Genomic DNA, 17,559 nt, shown 5'->3' with positions numbered 1-17,559 from the left:
GACACGTTTATAGTTTCTCCTCTGTCCCTGTTCCCTTTTGTTGGTGGCACTGGTGCCTCTGCCCAGTTCCATTAGTCCACTGTTTTTCAATAGGTGTGGCCTGAGAAGCAGAAAATAAATCTTGTTTCAGTTTTATATGAAATTAATTTGGACAATAATATGCAAATGACTGGACTCAGTATTGGATGGTTAGTAAAGATGTATAAGACATACTACCTCAGTTAGTAATCTCTGGAAGATGATATGATAAGCTTTTTTCAACATTGTTCCATTTCCTACCAACCAGCCAACTCATTGCCACAGAGTCAATTTCAACTCATAGTGACTCTATAGGACAGAGTAGAACCTCCCCATAGGGTTCAAACTGCCAACCTTTTGATTAGCAGCCTGAGCTCTTAACCACTGTGTCACTAGGGCTCCATTCCATTTCCCAGGTGATGTTAAACTGAATAAAGTTTTTACTGTTAAGGAATTTATGATTGAATGGTGTGAAAGGAGAGAATAAATCAGTTATGATAGTGAAATGTTATAAGTACTATTACAGTGATGTGCCTGTGGAAGAGGCATGGACACAGAGAGCGGGGCTTGATGGACACAGAGGGAGGGGCTTGATGGACACAGAAGGGGGGGCTTGATGGACACACAGGGAGGGTCTGGAACACAGGAACTTTAAAACACCCGCAATATGAATTAAATATATACTTGTTTTGATTGCTATTAAGCAGCTAACTTTTTTTTTTTAGTTTACCTTTTGCCTCTTCTTTATGTCCCAGAGTACTGAAGTTGCCAGAAAACTCATTTGGGGATAAGCTGAATGTTACTGCTTAAAGTACCCAACCCAACATTTTTTTTTTTTTTCTCATTCTATTGACAAAATTCAGTTTGAGTTTTGAGTGGTCTACAAGTCATATTGCTGAATGATAACCTTGTACCCTCAAACATAACCTGAAATATTTTTATCAAAATATTTTTACAAAACTGCATGCAGGAGACAAATTGCCAAAATGAAACCACTCATGAATCATATGATTTTTTTTTTTTAACAAAACAAATCCAATTTATCATGAGCAGGGCATACCTGCACACTTTGCTTGGCATACTATGTAGAGCATAAAGTGTTTATACATTTATCCCCAGTAATGTGCCATAATAATAATAATAACCTACAGTAAAATATAATTGAGAAAAATCATAATTTTTAGATAACAAATAAGATACAGATCAAGCAGAAGCAATTTCACTGACATGAAAAGTTCCCTTACTAAATCATTTAATGTGATAATGGAATTCTAGACCTGACTACTATCTGTTATAAAACATTTATCACAAAAATGACTATAAAACAAAGCCAAACCCGTTGCCATTGAGTCAATTCTGACTCACAGCAACTGGCACAGTGGTTAAAGTGCTGGGCTGCTAATTGGAAGGTCGGTGGTTCGAACCCACCAGCCCTCTCTGCAAGAGGAAAATGTGGCAGTCTGCTTCTGTAAAGATTTACAGCCTTAGAAACCCTATGGGGCAGTTCTACTCTGTCCTATAGGGTCATTGTGTGATGAGATGATATTATGCATAGGCAAGAATAATTTTAATCAACAAACTGTAAATAACCTTGTCCACACCCACATTTTGGAAACCCTGGTGGTGTAGTGGTTAAGAGCTATGCCTGGTAACCAAAAGGTTCGGCAGTTCAAATCCACCAGGTACTCACTGGAAACCCTATGGGGCAGCTCTACTCTGTCCTATAGGGTCGCTATCAGTTGGAATCATCTGGATGGCAATGGGTTTGGTTTTGGCTTTACTCACATTTTACAGCATCTCTCTGCCTCTTCCAGGTAGCCCAGTGGCACCTTTTCACGATGCCTTGAAGTATACTGAAACCAAAAATTTCAAAGTTCTCCCACAAAACAGGCTTTCTATTAGAAAACTAGGTGAAGGGTTAGCCCAATGCCTCTCAGATTATAATGAGTCAAGCAATGGTAGCTATAGATATTCATGGCAAAAATGGAAATTGAAAATGAAACATTGACTAAATTTACTATCAGTTCGTATACTTGGTTTTCAGATGAACAATTGTGCTTACTAGCAAAATTTAGTTTGATTTTATGTGGTCCATCAATGATATCCCTTATCATCCTCCAAAATAAACTAAAATACTGTGTCATGATAAACATTTTCAACAGGGGCTATATTATTTCCAAGGAGGCCAAAGTTTGCTTCTGGGCGGGAGAGATCCTTAGATATTACAGTGATTTGTAGCCCTCCGTAAACAGACATACAGTCTATCTATAGTATTAAACTTCCGTGGTATGGACAGTTGTTAGCAAACATATCTAAAACGTCTCCTTATAAAGGGGGATAGAGAAGATTATGGGAAATGATTAAGACACAGTTGTAGAGAAGAAAGAGCTCTAGAATTTGTCAGCTGTTCTCAACCGAGGCCAAAAGTCTATGAAATTTGGGAACTAAATTGTATTCTTCAGTAAGGTATTAATTCAACACGCATCTACTTAATGCTCACAGTGTGCTATATACAGGAAAACACAGCTTCAAAATAAACAGCAAAGGTCTCTACTCTTTTGGAGCTTATAATTTAGTTTGGAAGATAGAAAATATATGCATAAACAAATGCATAGTCATATAATATCAGACATTTATGGGATTTGTAAAGACGAACATGATGAGGTACTTTAGAAAAGAAACTGTGAATCTATGTTATTTAGTTAATTAAAATATAACTATTGAGCACTTTTTATGTGCCAGCCACTGAGCTAGATAATAAGTAAATAAAGAAGTCGTGTCTTTGTCATTCTGGAATTCAGTCTAGTGGAGAAGGCAGACTTTAAACACTTACGAAATTAAATTTAGCAAGTCTGCTATTTGTCCTCCATTATTCCTTTTCCTCTTCTTCCTTGCCACTGCATTGGATGGGCATGTGGCCATCCAGCTAGACTACATTTCCCAGCCTTTCTCTAAACCAGGTATCACCATAAAATTAAGTTTTAGCTAATAGGACACAAGCCAAAGTAGGGTGTATAATTTCCATTATAATGCTCTTTGTTTCCATTCTCTTTGCTTCCCCTTCTCTAATGACTGGATATTGGTAAAAAATGGAACTGCCTTGAATTGGGGATAAAACACACATTATAAACATTGAAGAGTCTCTACACCAGGCCTGGTTCTCTGGACTGCTGTTTGGGAGAGGGGAGTCAAGTTCTATCTTATTTAAGCTACTTCATCTTGGGGTCCTAGTGGTTCAGTGGTTAAGAGCTCGGCAGCCAACCAAAAGATCAGCAATTCAAATCCACCAGCTGCTCCTTGGGAACCCTACAGGACGTGGTTTTACTCTGTCTTATAGGGTTGCTATGAGTCGGATCCAACTCGATGGCAACAGTTTGATTTTATCAGATTTTTTGCTGTTGTGGGTTTAGTTGTTTAACAGAAACTAAGCCTGTATTCTAATTAATGTAAATATACAGATGCAAACTTTCGTAAATGTTATGAAAACAGAACACAGAGCTATGAAAGCAAATAGCAGGAGGCAACTATTTAAGATTAGGTAGTTGGTGAGGGCCACTCTGAGAAAATGAATTGAAGTTGGTATTTGAAGTAGGAGCTAGACTTGCTAAGAGATAAGGGGTGGAGTGTTAGAGTGTGTGTGTAGGGTTCACACTGCAAAAAAGGGCTAGGAGCATCCTTTGAAGATTCCTGCTGATATGGCCAGAGCTTGGACATAACGTGGTAGACAGGAGAAGGGGGTGGAGCCTGGACAGAAACCATGCACATCTGATAAGGAATTTGCATTTTCTTCAGAGTGACAATGACAAGCAGATAAATGACATAATCTTGCTCCCATTTTAGAAATATATCTCTGACTTCCAAACTGTGGAATGTGGATTGCCTGAACTAAAGACGAAATGAGAGTACCAGTTGGGACAGTTTTTCAATATAGGTCAGAAATGACAGTCTTTCTTCTTTCAAACATTATGCCAGGTTATGTGTTAAATGTACACATTTGGAGGCTTGAATTAAAAAAAAATACTAGAAAATGTATTAGAACTTTCCTTTAAAAAATATTGATATAACTTCTCTTTTGATTCCTTGTGTATTTTGCACCCACTTCCACCTGTTCTTTTTTTTTTCCACCTGTTCATACTCAGCTTCCCCAGATACATCCCTGATGTTACCAGTATTACACTACAACATTGCCATTCTGATTCGCATTAATTATGTTTCTACTGTTCCCTCTATGCTGTCAATCAAGTCATTCTTCAAGGAATCAATAGCTGCTTCTATTAAATCTCCACTTCATAATAAAACCAACATGCACAGAGAACGTTTGAGAATGGAATTGAGTTCCAGGCTCTTATCTTATCAAAAGGGGTAATACTTCATTCATTTGTGGTTATGTTCTAGTTTTCCTTATATATGTATGTATATATGTAAGGACCGTATGGTAGGAAGTATTCTAGGAAAATGGGATGGAAATTTTGGAACAGCATGTTCCCAGTGATACTACACTCTACTTAAAAGTCTTCCCAGGAATGGCATTTAGGTCCTTAAAGGACTCCATGGGCAAGATTTTTTCTTTTTTTTTTTTTTAATATACTGTTTCATTTTACATTAACTCCTTTGACTTTAACTCCAAAGATGGCCCATCTTCCCTCACTGTGAATGTAGTACCTGGAGGTCCCAAATGATCAAATTTAAAGTGTCACATTAAAACTGAAGTATTTCCTGTAGTTCACCAATCTAATTAACATGATCAGTCAGCTGAGCAAACCGTCACAGTAGCAAGTCAATTATTAGGGTCATTTCAGGTATTTTTAGATTAATGTCTTTAATAACTCAGCAAAGTGATGCCAATCTTTAGGGAAAGGTAATAAAGAATTGAAACTGAAAAATAGTCCTGTCAGCCTTCTCTCTGCAGTTGATGTACGATTAATTTAACCTAGAGTGTAAGCAAATTAATGCAATGTTGACTTCACAATGCCCACACTAAACAATATTTTTTCCAGATTTTCTCATGTAATTGTTATTTTTTCAGTAGCATTATGAAACTATTTTTGCAAATATTCTAATGTGATATGTGAGATGAGTTTAAATGAATACTGAGCAAGACTGAGTCCACAAAAGAGATCTCAAAGTTTAATTCTCTTAGATCAGACCTGTTGGTTCATTATTTCTATGATGACATTTCTACGTTCTCTATGTTGAACTATGTAAGGTTACTACTTGTACCCTGATTGAAGTGAGTTGGGTGAGTAATTAAAAGTTACTGGGGTAGCATCTAGTAAGAAGGAACAAAAGATGTGAGGCATGCTAAGAAGAATAAGCTTGAATGTACAGAGTTGGGAAAAATGGGGCATAGAGAATCGTGATTGGTTATTTTTAAAATTTGGCTTTTCTTTTTCTCTGTCTTTCAATCAAGCCCATTGTACCATTTTAGGAATATTCCTCTTTTCTGTAGTCTTAGTAGAAGGCAGTTTCCATCCTGACTGAGTTGTTCCAATACAGATAGTTTATAAAGCCAAAATCTCGGCTGTAGAGACAAATTTTGAATTTCACCTGTTTTCTAAGCTTAGCCTCCTTTGATCTTGAGAGGCCCTGTATCTATCCAATTCTTTAGGTATGTGCTTTGGAAACAGAAGTCGGATTCTACGATGCATAACCAAAGTTGAGAGTTGAAGCACGATCAAGAGTCATAAGTAAGTCAAAAATAAGTCACAGTCAAGAGTCACAAGTAAGTCGCAGATAAGTTAACAGGATGGTGCAGTGATTTTACTTTTTCTCTTCAAATGTCATGTAATATATACATACTGCTGTAGTGAGAACTGTGTATAATTAATAAATAGATATAAATATGTGAGTGGTTATTTTTAATAATAAATGTATGTAATATAATATGAGAAGGGAGTAGAGAAGAAGAAAACAATGTCTCAGTATTTATAAAAAAAATGGTTATGTAAATCAGGAAAATCGCCATCTCCTCAAATCCTATGACAACTGGTGAATGTTTCCATAGTTTGGCATTCCGTATGGTGCCCTGATAATGTTCTTTTCATTTTATGCTTGTGGTCCTGTACCTTAGGACCTTTTAACCCATTCCAGAACAGGACAATTATCCTATTCTTCTCAGTTTAAGACCTAAATGTTTGGATATTTCCTATATCTTTATTAACTGAATATTAATCAAAATAGTCTGTTATGCTGCCAGAGAGCAACCTCAAAATCTTAGTGGCTCACAGTAACTCAGATTTATTTCTACTTCACGCTATATGTCCATCATTGGTAAAATGTGATTTTTTTTTTTTCCATCTAGATCTTGCAAAAGAGAGAAAAGTATGAATGGGAAACCTTCTGTAAGTTCTTAAACTTATTTTTCCAAAGTGACATATTTGACTTACCCTTACATTTCATTGGGTGAATCAAGTCTCACGGGTACATGTGATGTCCTTGTGTCCAGAAAGTATAATCTAAACATAGCAAGGGTCATAAAAGAGTGAGAAACAAGAATTTTGACCAAAAGATATTACAACTTATCACAGGTTATATAAAATGAAACTAATTACTGAATTCCTAAAATTTACAGAGAGGCTATAAGATGTCATTGCAATCAATGGCAAGTATAAGAACATCTAGCATAATATTTGGCATATTGTGGATACCCAATAAAGTTATTTCCCCTTCTAATATTGCTATTCCAAATAACTTACTTTCTATGTCTTAGGTGCCCAAAAACCATTCTGAGTAAAGACAGTACTCATGAACTTATATCTATTTAAAATATGCATATATACATATATAAGAATATGTGTTTATATATGTATGTGTGTCTGTGTAAACATGTGTGCACTGGGTAAATCATTCCTTGGTTGAGTAAGTCCTACTTAATGTCAAAAATAATTAAAAACTTATTTAGGCCTATGCAATCACTTTCCAATAGATTACAACTTGTAGTTATGTATGTTCCTCCAAGAAAGCCAAGACTTAACAAAGGCTTATGTTTTGTTACTTTGTTAGGGAATGCAATCCCAGGAAAGCAGAAATGAGGGGGGAAGGCGAGTGATTGAGTCAGGGAAGGAGAAAGAGAAAATATAAGGATTCATTACTACTTGGCCACTACTTAGAATCACTTTAATATGAGGGCTTGGTATCACAGAACAGTCTTCTCCGAAGCTCTATGAAATATCACAGCTTAGGACAGTCCATTCCAAAGGAGGAAAAGATAATAATGTATTTATCTGATTTTCTTCTCATTGGTCAGAGAGTTGGCTGCTGTGGTGACAACTAGTGTAAAACAATGGTCTCAGAGACAGGTGAGTTTAAGAGATCTGAAATGGCATAAGCAGGATGAAAATATGGTTTGTTCCCCATGACAACTCTTTTGAGAGTAAAAATGATTATACCTGGAAAAGAGGCATTAGCCAGGACAGTCTAAGGCAGGGCCCTGGTGGCACAGTGGTTAAGAGTTTGGCTGCTAACCAAAAAGTCGGCAGTTCAAGTCTGTTCCTTGGAAACCCCACGGGGCAGTTGTATTCTGTTCTGTAGGGTTGCTATGAGTCGGAGTCCATGCAACTGCAATGAGTTTGGTTGTCCGTTAGTCAACTACTGCATAGCTGATGTTTGCTAAAAGGTCTCTTGTACAAATATTGAAAGGGCCTGTGTAAGTAAAAATACGGAACACTGAAAATTGAGAATTTTGTTTGGATGAAATATTATAAAAGAGGAAGCTTCCCACAATGTGTACCTTCTAATGATATGACAGTAGTCAAGTACTCTTGTCTAAGGGACTTGTGGAAACCCAGACTCATGCTCTATACAAAATAATATGAGACATATAATTAAACACCACATTAAGACTAAGGAGTAATAAATTGAATTATAGACACACACAGCTCATTCTTAGTTGTGATTTTATTTTTTTAATTTCTAATATGTGCAATTAAATATGCCTGGGTTCCATTGGCTGTATGATTATTGAATCATAACTTCATACTCTTCCTAGTCACTTTCCATAACTTCATGCTTATTTTTTCCTTGTTTTAAGTCATTTTCCATTTATCCCTGTGAACTATTTTATTTTTGAAATCTGTGATTGCTAAAATAAATAATTAACCACTTACACGTGATGATAATTTGTTGTACAGGAAAATATTAGAGAAGTACTTATGTGTCCTTTATTAGTAAATATGAATTGTTGATACCCAGACCCAGTGCCGTCCTCTCAAATGTCACTTACATGGTGTGGTGTATACAAAGTTCATTTCAGAGGTAATCAAAAAGCCTGGTTTCCAGTCCCAACGCTGTCATTAGCTCTGTGGCAATGCGTTAGTCGTTTAAGACCTCCAGATATCAGTGTCTTGTTGAGGGCGGAGCTGAACTGGATCCATGGACCCAGTCTGTGTTGTGAAGAACTCCTAGGGTTCTATGTAAGTGTTTTAGTAGCATTTGGGGTGTGAGTGGTGATGGACTGACAAGCATCAAATCTGTAACTCCTTGATGCAGTTGAAGAATTCTACAAAAAAATGCTCAGCTTTATCTATTTTACTAATTAAGTGTCGGGAAACACTTTTATTTAAAAAGCACCTCACTGCTTAGAAAATCAGTGGACCAAATTTTCTCTAACTATGAAAATCCGTGATGCTATAAACTTGACTTTGCAATGCTCAAACTGAAAATGGAAGCATGAGAGTAACCAACATACATGGTCAGATTGATAAAGGGATTCAGTGATGGGTGACAGAAACTTGTACTGAAAATTAATATAAGTAAAATGAAGGGCATTGATCAATGTCAACCAACCAGGAGAAAGGAAAAAAAAAAAAAAAGGCTCAGCATATTTGGAAAGATAATTGAAAAATGAAACAAGATACCTGCTTGGATAATTTCTCAAGTCTGCTATCAAGTCTGCAGAGAAAGTCAAGTAGAGGAAACAAGTTAGCATTCAAATGAATTTGGAAAAATAAACTAGAGCATAAAAAGGTAGATCTTTCAGATGGATAAAACATAACTGTATCAAATAATATAAAGCCCAAATTTTCTCAGTTCTGAATTATGCTAGTGTATATAGACCATCTTCTATCAAAGACAAATAAGTAGTTTGGAACAGCAGTGACCTCTACAATATCAGTGTTTAGGTTTCACAAACAAAGCCTAATAATTTAAATAAATAAGCAAGCCCCCCCCCTCCCCGTTGCTTGTAGGTTAATGAACACCCAGCAAACCCAGCCTACTAAGGTAGGTTAATGGCAGCCACCTAAATCTCATCCTCTCCAGGTAAATTCCAAAAAATAACACAAAGAGATCAACAAAGATAGCAAGTAAATCCAACCATACCCAGTGCTTATAGCATGACAAGAAGATAGCAAATGCTGTGGGTATTAATGTTTGTACTAGGAAGAAAAGAAATATTCCTAAATGGTCAGAAATACTTCTGAATTATAAGATAGGACCAAGAATCAAATGAAGAACCCATGGGGCTGATAAGAAAACAGCAGAAGTTTATGATAGAGAAAATAATATCCAGAAAGAGGGAGATGGTCCCTGTGTGGGAGAATATTAAAGATGGAGAGCTGATGGATCAAGAGGGTTGACTTCTGGAGAATCTAAAAGAGAAGTTTGAAAGCCCACAGAGCAAGAGGTGGTAGTTTGGGGAATGCCCTGATTTTAGGGGGACTTGGATGGAGAATATTCCCTGAACTCTCACTCTAAAAGGAAATAGGAAGCAAGTGCAAGGTATTAAAGTTCCCCTCCCCCCAAATTTTAAGAAGTATTAAAAATGAAAAGACTCCCACTCTCATTGAAAAAAAAAAAAGTGCTATCAATAAACTGCACTTTACTGTACCAAAAGTAGGGGACAATTTTGGACTAACAAAAATAAAATATGTTACTAAAAGCCCCCACCTCTATCTTCATAAACCTTTTATTTGTGGTACAAATATATAAACATTTTAAAATAAACACAAAATGGAGGGATCACCTCCATACAAAGCTACTAAAATTTAAATGTGTATATATAAAGAGAGCCCTTGTGATGTAGTAATTAAGAGCTATGGCTACTAATCAAAAGGTCAGCAGTGGGAATCCACCATCTGCTCCTTGAAACCCCATGGGAAAGTTCTATTCTCTCCTATAGGATCGCTATGGGTTATAATTGACTGTATGGCAAGAGGATTTATATATACATATATATATATATATATGAGAAAAAAGTCCAGCTACTAAAAATTCACATGCCAAAACTCAACTAAAATGCAGAGGAAAATAATAACACAATACCATATCCCAAACCAAGTGTTAATAAACTCTTTTTATAAAGGTCCAGGTAGTAAATATTTTAGACTTTACAAACTACATGTTCTTCTTCTTCTTTCTTTCTTTTTTTTTTTTTTAACAATGCTTTAAAAATGTAAAAGCCATTCTTAGCTCATGGCTAATAGTTTTCCAATCCATACCCTAAATCAACTTGGGTTGAAAACTCAGACTATAAGTCTGCTAAAACATGGACACATGAAACAAGAGTAGACCAAATTCATGGAAGATATTGAAGTAAAACACAAATTTACCTCTAAAAAATAAATTGCAGGAGACCAAGTAAGAATAAATTCAACTGAAAACACAAACGCTCCTCTTATGGGAGGTAAAAACTGCCAAGGAAATGGAAACAAAATAAAGAGGGAAAAAGGAAGAGAAAAAAAGTGGTATATAAAAGATGATTTAACATGTATTTTTGGGATATATGAAAAATGAAAGACAATCGAAAATGATAAATATGAAAAAGTATATTCAAGTAAAATTTAAGAATAAAAAACCCCAGTCAACCAATTAAAAATGGGCAAAAGTTTTGAACAGATACTTTAAGAAAGAAGATACATTGATGGCAAATAAACAGCTGCTCAACATCAGTTAAAAAAAGAGCAAACCCATTGCCGTCTAACTGATTCCAACTCATAGTGATCTTATAGGACAGGCACAGTGCTTAAGAGCTGTGGTAAGCTACGGCTGCTACCCCAAAGGTTGACAGTTCAAATCCACCAGTTACTCCTTGGAAAACCTATGGAGCAGTTCTACTCTGTCCTATAGGGTCGCTGTGAGTCAGAATCAGCTCTATGGCATTGGGTTTAATATGTACAGAAGCAGATTGCCACATCTTTCTCCCAGGGAGCAGCTGATGGGTTCGAACTGTCAATCTTTCTGTTATCAGCTGAGTGCTTAACCAATGCGCTGCCAGAGCTCCTTTCATCTTCATCTAGGCATTAGGAAAAAGCAAATGAAAACCAACAGTAAGATACCACTACACACTCATCAGAAGTCCTGGGCTGGTGCAAATGATTAATGAACTGGGCTGCTAATCAGAAGGATGAAACTTTGAGTCTACCCAGGGGCACCTGGGAAGAAAGGCCTGCATTTCCGCTTCTGAAAAATCAGCCATTTGAAACGCTATGGAGCATATTTCTATTCTGATACTACACATGGGGTCACCATGAATCCGGATGCACTCAACCGCAACAACACATTGATCAGAATTTCTAAAAACAAACACAGCTGGACTATTCCATGTGCTGGTGAAGCTGTTGGAAAGTTTTTCATGCACTGATGATAAAAATGCAATCTGGTACTGCTACTTTGGAAACTAGTTGGACACTTTCTTATAAACGTAAACATTCACTTATAATATGACCTAGCACTGCTGATACTAGGTATTTATCTAAGTGAAACTAAAAAATTTTTATCCATATACCTGTACCTGTACAAGAATGTTTATAGTGGCTTGATTCACAATTACCAATAATTGGGAAAACCCAAAAGTACCGCACCTGGTGACCGGGTATACATGAAATCCTGGTACACCCAAATAATGCAATATGATTCAGCAATAAAGAAATAACCTATTGAATCATAGAGCAACATGGATGAATCGTAAATAATTTATACTAATCAGAGGTTGACAAACTATAGCCCATTGGGAAAATCTGGCCTGTAGAGCCCAAAACAGGCCTTACCCATTCATTTATGGATTGTATATGTCTGTTTTGAACAACATAGAGAGTTAACCAGCTGCAAAAGAGAATTATGGCCTGAAGACCAGAAAATATTTACTACCTGGCCCTTTGCAGATAATTCTTGTCAACCCCTGTGCTAAATGAAAGAAGTCAAACTCAATAGGTACGATGGTATGTGTTCATCAAAACTGGTAGAACTTTATAATAAACAAGATTAACCTTACTATGTAAATTATATACTAAAGAAATGGGAAGTAAAGAGATGCAAAAATTATATCAATACAATTATACAAACAAGAGCTAAGGGAAAAAATTAAGCTAAAAAAAACCCGCTAGTAATGCTAAAGATCATAATTCAGAATAATATAAGAATTTCGGTTATGTACGCACCATAGAAAGAGCCCTCATGGTGAAGTGGTTAAGTGGTCAGCTGCTAACAGAAAGGTCAGCGGTTCGAACCCACCAGCTGCTCCTGGGGTGAAAAAAGTAGCAGTCTACTTCTGGAAAGATTACAGCCTTGGAAACCCTATGGTTTTCCAAATTCTATTTTGTCCTGTAGGGTCCCTGTGAGTCAGAGGTAACTTGATGGCAACGGGTATGCACCATATAACGCGGCAAAAGCAGAGAGTACAGGAGGTGAAAGGAGAAATCGACCAAAAGAACACTGCCATTACTAGAAATTTTTTATACTACTTTCAGTACAAAATGGGTCAACTGGACAAAAAATAAGTAAAGATATTCAAGTGCTAAAGAGCATAATCAATAAATCGATCTTTAAGCTACACTTTAACTAAAAATACATTCTTAAGCAACACATTTCCTAAATGATTTCTGCACCTTTATTTTAAAAAATCTCAATTTCCCAAAAGTAGAATTAATGCAAACAGCATTCTTTGACTATAATAAAATAAAACCGTTGCTATAATGCTTTTAAAAATTTAAAAACTTTTCATTAAAAAAAAAAAAAAAACCCTTGGGCAAAAGAGAAGGGAAAACCACAGCTACAGAATTTCTTGAAAATAGGGATATAGAAAACACTCAACAGCAATACCTTTGAATACAATTTAAATCAGTGGACAGAAGTCAATCGGTACCATTGAATATTTATATACATGAAAAATTTTTTAAAAAATAGAAATCAGAAATCAAAGGCTTAACTCAAAAAGCTACAAAGAATAACAAATGGCAAAGAAAAATATTTTTCAAAAGTAACTTTTTGAGACCTTCTGAAAAACATCTGTTCTCTATTTTCACCCTTTATTGATATAAAATTCTAAATCGAAAACTATTATCCTTCAGAATTTTGAAAGCGTTACTCTCCTGACTTCCATTGTCAAGTAATGCTGGTAAGAAATACAAATTCATCCTCATTCCTAATGCTTTGTATGTCACCTGACCTTTTTTGTTTGTTTGATTGGTTGTTCGTGTGTGTGTTTGCTTTCTCTTTGTTACCTACGTTTTAAAATTTCGCAGGGAAAAACTTTAGGATGAGGCTATTTTCGTTCAGTGTTCTATACAATCAGGGACAACTTTCAGGATTAGAATCCATGTTCTTTAGTTCTAGGAAAGTTCTTGAATTATTTCTTTGAAGGCTTCCTCCCTTCAGTTTCTCTGTTAATCTCTTTCAGAAACTCTCCTAATTTTTGGATATTAGATCTCCTGTTCTGATCCACTAATTGCCTTATCCCTTTCTTTCTGTTTTTCCACATCTTTTATTTTTCTTTACTTCTTTAACTTTGTTTTCCATCCTTGCTAATATGTCGTTTATTTTTTGCTATAATATTGTTAATTCCCAAGTCTCTCATTTTCTCAGATTATTTCCTTTTTATGTGTTGCTTAATGAATTTTTTTTTGCTTTTATTTCTGAGGAGTATATTGATAATAATTTTATTTTTAGAAGTTTTCTGTTTAATCTCTATTTTTGTCAAGTTGCATCCTTGTTTATTCATTTGTTATCTACTCAAGAACAAAGGGCTAAAAACCTTTTCGAATCTCTGAAATCATATGTGGGGCTTGCCAATTGTGAACATCACTACTGTGTAATTTAGTTGGATTGTTTCCTTGGTGAGACTCTTGATATCATTAGGTTTTCTCTTTTAATTAGGCCATCTTTCTAAGGGAAAGATCTTTTCATCTTGCCCCCAATCTTTTCCAATCCAGAGTCTGTCTCTGGTTAACATCCATCAGAGAATAACTCTCTGGTGTTCTGCCTATCTGAGTAGGGGAGATAATTCGAGAATCTAACCTTTTTTTTTTAGTGTAGACATTTATCTTGGGTTTAACCTGTTTCGAATTTATTCTGAGAAACCAAAAACCCAAACTAAACCCGTTCCCGTCAAGTCGATTTCTACTCAAAGCGACCCTGTAGGACAGAGTAGAACTGCCCCATAGGATTTCCAAGGAGCACCTAGTAAATTCAAACTGCCAACCTCTTGGTTAGCAGTTGAGTTCTTAACCACTGTCCACCTACAAACACCAATTTTTCAGCCTTTTGGTAGTATTGCAGGATATGTCAGAACGCTTCTCAGATCTTTTGGCTGAAGATTCAGCTTTATTTTTAACAAAACCATGGATTTGATAGGTCACCGGTCACTTGTCCCTCTGAAGCAGCTTCCCAAGTGTTGCTGCGGTTATGTTCTGTCTAATTCAATTTGTCATTTCTGTGTACGCCTTTTACAACTTGCCCTCAAATTCTGTAACTTTACTCAATGTAAAAAGGAAGTAAAAATAATCCATGTACTTAAGCTGCTGTCATTACCAGAAATTCCTAGAAATTTTCTTCATACTTGAATTAATCGTCATTGTAACTCCTCATTTTACCTCACCCTCAGGCCATCCTGACTCATGCCTAAGTCCTTGGGAGACAGGCAGGCCAGGGACCTAGATTGCCAGGGACCTCCAAAGAACACAAATAATTCTTATGGCTGCAGAAAAGAGGAAATTGTAGTGTGGAAGGAGATATATCACACGTTTTAGAAACCCTAGCAATTCCAGGGGGAACATGGCTTAAGTTCTGTAGAATTGATGACTTCTCTCCGACCAAATTAATTGCACTTAATGAAACAATTGACAATTCTTCAGCTGATGAATTAGAGAACGTGAGTGGAAGGTAATATTGCTTGCAGGCAGAAAAATAAATGCACACTTATCTCTATTTGTGTCTCTTTCGATCACTCTATCTTTGACTTGTAAATCCTTATAAAGAAGGAGTACCCACTAGTAAGTGATATCAACACATTTGAAGTTTTATAAATGGCTTCATATTATTCCTAAATAGTTCCTTGAGTTTAAATATTAAACACATCAAATCATCATGAGAAATACTCCCACTTATATAAAAGAATGGAAGCCCTGGTGGAGTAGTGGTTAAGTGCTACGGCTACGAACCAAAGGCTTGGCAGTTCGAATCTGCCTGGCGCTCCTTGGAAACTCTATGGGGCAGTTCTACTGTGTCTTGTAGGGTCGCTATGAGTCGGAATCGACTCGGCGGCGCTAGATTTGGTTTTGGTTTGGATATAAAAGAATGTGTGTATGCTCACATGAGTGTGTGTGTATGTTTAGAGATATATATATATTTAAATATATGTAAACATTCTAACACGTATACTCTTAAAAAGACCTATATCGCTTTTATTTCAGCTTTTCAATTTAACAACACCATTTATATATACAGCCTATAGTACAAAACGTCTGTTTTTTGATGGCAAAAAAAAAAAAAGACCAAACCCACTGCCATCGAGTCGATTCCAACTCATAGCGACCCTATAAATGATGGGCAGTACTATTAAAAACTGTAAACATCTGTCAAATGCCAATGTCACTTGCAAATATTTTTAAAAAAACAGGTTATTATTAAAGCTTGGAAGCAACCGAGAATTTCACCATAACACTCTTACGTGAACAACAATATTCACATACAAAAAGTTCAATAAATGCATGCTCTATTGGCTTCTTTCATAAACCAATTAAGTGATTAATTTATCATTAAATATTTAAACTCCATCAACACAGCCACATCCCATGAGAAGGTTCAAATATTTTATATACTGTACTGAAAAGTTGAATTATTCTATTTTTTTTGTGGGGGGATAGATATTATACATGTGACCAACATTTTGTCATTCCATAAATATCTGAACAGCACATAGTGAATGAACGCAGGTTCTCCCCATTCCGGCAGGCTCTGACGCTTGTCGCATTAGTTCTCCCATGAGTACTGAAATAGATGTTTTATTAAAATATAAAAAGTGGTATTGAATATCAGGTCAGAATGGTCCCTATGTTTTAACATGCTTCAGAACTTTCCTGCCTGTACGAAATATAAATTGGGTGAAAGAAATTTACAAATCCAATTTTCTTCCTCAAACCTTATATAGGCAATCCTGCCCTCCTCCCTCTTTTATTAATTGACAAATGTTACTTGTTATTTCAGAACTTTTCTTGTACTTTCAGTACAAAGGTAGTTTGCCTCATCTAAGGCTGCTTATTCTACACTGAAATATGATGCTAAGGCACTAGCGTCAGAATGTGTTCCTTTGGTTTACAGATGAGGTAATTATGGTGACTAATTTTATTCTAACATTTTGAATGTGTGGAAAAATCGGGTGGATTCAAGTTTATGAGGACTGTTTTGTTAAAATGCATATCAGCCTGAGAAATTTATCTTCCAACTTCTAATGATCAAAAGGTTGATTTTTCAAGAAGATAGAACAATTATGAATTTATATATGTCTATTAATCAAAAGGTTAGAGGTTCGAATCCACCAGGTGCTCCTTGGAAACCCTATGGGGCAGTTTTACTCTGTCCTGTAGTGTCACTATGAGTTGGAACTGACTTGACGGCAGTGGGTTTGGTTTTGGGTCTTGTTAATAACCAAAACCCATTGCTGTCGAGTAGATTCTGACTCATAGAGACCCTACAGGACAGGGTAGAACTGCCCCATAGGGTTTCCAAGGAGCATTTGGTGGATTCAAACTACCAATATTTTGGTTAACAGCAGAGCTCTTAATCACTGTGCCACTAAGGTTCCAAATATAGAGCTTCAAAATACGTGATCCACACACACAAAGAAATTTGTGACCAGAATTGAAGATTTTACTTTCCTTTCTCAGTAAGCAATACAACAATCAGACATAAAATCAGTAAGCATTGAATATTGCTCTAAAAACCTTGACTTAGTAAATATTTTATAGAGCACTATACAGTCAACAGCTGCAAATTATGTATTCTTTCCAAGGGAACATTTGAACATCAAGATAAACCATAGTCAATGCCACAGAATAAATTTCAAAAAATTCAAAATATCAAAATCTTACAGAGTGAATATAAATTTGAAATCAATAACAATATCTTAAAAAACTCAAAATATTTCAGTACTATACACATACTTATAAATAATCCATGGATAGAAAAAGAAGTTACAGGGAAATTAGATAAATTATCATACATGTACAACATGCCAAAATTTGTAAAATGTACCTAAGGTAGTGCTTAGAGGGAAATTTATGGCATTAAATGTAGATACAAGAAAATATGAAGGAAAGAACTAATGCCCTA

Source organism: Elephas maximus, chromosome 26, assembly GCF_024166365.1.
Source record: "Elephas maximus indicus isolate mEleMax1 chromosome 26, mEleMax1 primary haplotype, whole genome shotgun sequence".
NCBI classification, from domain to species: Eukaryota; Metazoa; Chordata; class Mammalia; order Proboscidea; family Elephantidae; genus Elephas; species Elephas maximus.
The sequence above is the reverse complement of the archived record's forward strand: the minus strand, read 5'-3'. Positions refer to the sequence as shown.